The following is a 4,602-nucleotide window of genomic DNA, read 5'->3' as shown; positions in this document are numbered from 1 at the left end:
AGCCACCCAGCGCCGAGAAAGCCGTCTTCGCTTTGGCGCTCTACGACGTCAGAATCTGCTAATATCCATTTGTTAGGTCGAGGGTTGTGATATACCTCGCGGGCCCCAGTTGCTCAATAAGTTCATCCACGTGGGGCATCGGGTATGCATCAACACTGGACACCTCATTGAGCTTGCGGTAATCTTTGCAAAACCGACACTCGCCACTGGGTTTCGGTACGAGGACGATGGGATTGGCCCAGCCACTTTTTGATTCTTCTATTACCCCAAGGTCCACTTCTTGTGAGATTATCTGCCAGCATGCTTCGGGGATTCAGTAGGGTTATAGGTTCACCCGTGCCATGGCTCCATTAGTATTTCGTGTTCAACGAACTGGGTGCGTCCTGGCAATTCCGAGAATAGATCACGGTTCTGCTGCAGTGGCGCTCGACATTGCTGCTTCTGGGCCAGCGCTAACGTCTCTGCTATCATGACCTCTTTGACCTTGGCTTTGAGACAGGCCCCCAGACAAGGAGCTTCCAGCAGTTCACTGTCCCACCAGGGTTTGAGGAGGTTCACATGGTACGGCTTCCTTCGACCGGGCTGGTGTACCTTATAATTCACGTCCCAAATTTCTCCATGAGATCATACGGGCCTTGCCACTTGGCCAGGAATTTGCTCTACACCATTGGTATGAGTACTAGCACGCGGTCGCTGGGCTGGAACTGCGTCAGCCTTGCTGATCAGTTGTACACCCTGGCTTCGGCCTCCTGCCCCTGGAGCAGATGTTCCTTTACAATAGGCATTACGTGAGACATCCTCTCCTGCAGCTGGGTGACATGCTCTATCATGCTTCAGTGTGTTACGACCTCGGCTTCCCAGGTTTCCTTGGTGATGTCCAGGAGCCCTTGTGGATGTCGGCCGTACAGAAGCTCAAACGGCGAGAACCCCGTGGATGTCTGTGGAACGTCTCTAATGGAGAAAAGCAAGAATAGGAAAAGATAGTCCCAGTCTCGACCGCCCTTTTCAACGACCCTCCTGAGCATGGCCTTCAAGTTCATTTTGAAGTGCTCCACCAGGCCATCGGTCTGCGGATGGTTCACGGAGGTTCACAGCTGAGCGATCTGGATCACTCTACACAGCTCCCGCATCACTTTGCTCATAAGCGGCGTTCCCTGATCCATCAAAATTTCCTTCTGCAAACCGGACCTGGCAAAGATGTGTACCAGGTCCCGGGCGATACTCTTAGCTGACGAGTTCCTCAGTGGCACTGCTTCTGGGTATTGGGTCGCATAATCCATAACCACTAAGATGTATTAATGGCCTTGTGCTGACTTAACAAGTGGACCCACCATGTCCATAGTGATTCACTCAAAGGGAATTTCTATCACCGGCAATGGGAGTAAGGGGCTTCTGAAGTGAGACACAGGGGCAGTGATCTGGCAGGTAGGGCAAGACCTACTGTAATCTAGAATCTTACGGTAACAACCTGGCCAATAAAATCTCTGCAGTACTCTCTCCTGGGTTTTCTCTACCCCTAGATGACCACCCAGAATATGTGCATGGGCCATATCTAGAAACCTCTGCCGGTACGATGTTGGAACTAACAGTTCTACAATTTCTCCACCCCTCAGTTTAGTCACCCGATACAGTAACTCGCTAGTCACAGCAAAATGAGGGAATATGGTGTCAGCCCCCGGCTCTTGAGCAACCCCATTACATACAGTGACATTTTCAAAAGCATATTTCAATGTGAGGTCTCAAAGCTGAGCAGTCCCAAAATTCTCTCTGAGCACCTCTAAGTCAGGGAAGCTGGGCTCCTCTTGTACAGTTTCGTTCTCTCCAGCGAGGACACAAATTTCATCTCTGCTCCCGACGGAGTTACCTTCAGGGGGGCCTAGCTTTGAACTGGGACACTCGGTACAGCCCCCTTTTGCCACAAGTCCCAGAATAGAGAAAAGTCACGACCCAGTATGACAGGATGGATCAAGTCTCTCACTACCCCAACCTTATGGGTCTTATCATCACAGTCTGTCCCCATTGTTACTCTGGCGACAGGGTAGTCCTTGGCATCTCCTATATGCAGCGGACACCCACCAACTTATTGGGGAGTAACTGGTGGGGTAGTGCAGTGCTGATTAGTGTCACCAGACTTCCAGAGTCCAGCAGCCCGAGGACCCTCACCACATTGATGGAGACGGCACACAACTGGGGACCATCGCTGGGTTTACCGTGCACACCGCAGACTGGATAAGCATAATACAAGCACCATCTGCCGAGACTGCTGTCCATTGGTTCAGGGGGCATATTGTACCGGGCGGCTACATGCCCGGGATTGTGACACTGCCAACAGACCACGTCTTTCATCCCAGTCTTAGAGGTCCCCTCAGCAGGATTGAGTTGTCCCCCAGTTGTGGGCCTATCCATCCACTTTCATGATCCCGCCCCCTTTTGGGTATCCCAGTACAGGAACATAGTGACATCAAGTCTCCGGAGGAAATTCTCAACCAGTCCAACCAAATTGTCTGCCTTCCGGGGCTCGCCCTGGGCAACCCAGGTCTGTATTGGCCTGGGTAAGGAATAAATGAATTGGTCTATCACCACCCGCTCGACCATCTGTGCCGGAGTAGATGACTCTAGCCACTTTTGGACCAGGTGTAGCAAGTCAAACGTCTGTGAACGGGGTGGTTTATCTCCAGCATATGACCAACGGTTGACTCATTGAGCCCTTACAGACATTGTCACCCCCAGGCGTGCCAGTATCTCCATTTTTAACTTCTCATCCTCCTTGGCATCCTGAAGGGCTAAGACATAATATGCCGTCAGATATGGAGCCAGTACCTCTGCCCAGTGCTCCGGCGGAAGTCTCTCCCGTTCAGCCACCCACTCAAAAACTGTCAAGAAGGCTTCCACATCATCCCCCGGGGTCATTTTCTGCATAGCTCGCTTTACCGTTTTCCGGGCGTATGCATCACTTTCCGGAGATGAGGAGACCGCCGGCCTTACCCGAACCGCCTCTGTGAGGAGCTCTATTTGTTGCGTTAGCGGCTCCTCTTGCTGCCGCTACTGCTGTTATGATTGTTGAAGCTGCTGTATCAAGAGCTTATTCGTTTCTTGTTGTGTCAGCTGTGCCTACTGACTAGCCAGCTGGTGTTGTTGCAGCGCCTGCATGAGATGTTTCACCAACTCCTCCATGTTGCCGGACGTCTCATGCTGGATGGCGGATTTCACAGACACCATAGAATAGATGGATTATATACAGTAAATAGAATAGGTAAATATGTAGATGTCAGTGACAAATACAAATAGTACAGTGTGTGTAGCTTACTGTACATGTAATTATTAAAAGATTACTTTTCTGAAAAAGTTTGTGTGGGCTCCCGAGTAATTTTCTTAGCTAGCAGAGGTAAAGCCAATGGCTGGGGGCATATGTTTATAGGCAGGTGAGGGGGTAATATCCAGGCTAATAATATCAGCTCACAGCTGTATACTTACCCTTTACTGGCTATTAAAATGGGGGACCCCCCAAAAAATTATGTAGGGTCCACCTATAATTAATAATCAACAAAAGCTATGCAGACAGCTGTGGGCTTATTTTAATAGCCTAGGAAGGGGCCGTGGATACTGACCCCCCCGGCTAAAAACATCAGCTCTCAGTCCCCCCAGAAAAGGCGCCTCTCTAAAATGTGCCAATTCTGGCACTTAGCCTTGCTTTTCCCACTTACCCTGTAGCGGTGGCAAGTGGGGTGATAGTTGGGGGGGTTGATGTCACCTTTGTATTGTCAGGTGACATCAAGCCCCGAGGTCAGTAATGGAGAAGCGTCAATAAGACGCCCCCATTACTAAACCCAGAGTTATATCGTATAAAAATACAGACACCAAGAATAAAGTCCTTTAATTGAAAGAATGACACAGACTCCTTTAAAAAATCTTTATTACACCATACTTATGACCTCGCCCATTCTACTGCCATTTTCTTCTGCAAAAGAGTTAAAATAAAAAACAATATTACTCAGCTTTCCGCAGAGAAGATAATCCATTTGTCCCACGATGGGTCTAGCTCTGCTACATCTAGATGGCAGGCTGTATGTTTGCATGATGCGCATATAGCTTGTCATCCAGCAGAGACACTAAGCAGTGTGTGCTGTCGCTGCCCAGTGGCTCGAGGTGAACTGGTAGGACCTGTCTGATGTCACTGCGAGCATGAGAAAGTTCTCCTGCTCGCGGTGCCGTCAGACAGGTCCTGGGCGTTTACAGCCAGTGAACTCACTTCACCTTCCTGACGTCAGCACGAGCGCCATGGGAAAATTTGGGTCTTCCATTTAGCCTATGCGTTTTGTTCCTCATATTTATAATAAACTAGCTGAAGAGCCCGGCGTTGCCTGGGCATAGTAACTGTCACGGTCACGCATGTCTGGACGCAGCGAGTACCGCAAGGCAAACCCATATGACACACGTGACCCTGGATACACCGCTGTAAGGACTTGGCCTGCATATCCGTTTCTCTGAAATCCTTGCCTTATGTCTGTCGCTCAGTTTCTGCTTTGCCCTTAGTTTAGTTCATTTTTGCCCTCATCCAAGATGGAGTCACGAGCCTCAACGGGGGCCATCTTATTTCCTGTG

This window comes from Dendrobates tinctorius, unplaced genomic scaffold (genome assembly GCF_039654945.1).
Source record: "Dendrobates tinctorius isolate UK_male_01 unplaced genomic scaffold, ASM3965494v1 ptg000028l, whole genome shotgun sequence".
In the NCBI taxonomy this organism is placed as follows: Eukaryota; Metazoa; Chordata; class Amphibia; order Anura; family Dendrobatidae; genus Dendrobates; species Dendrobates tinctorius.
This window is presented reverse-complemented; position numbering follows the sequence as displayed.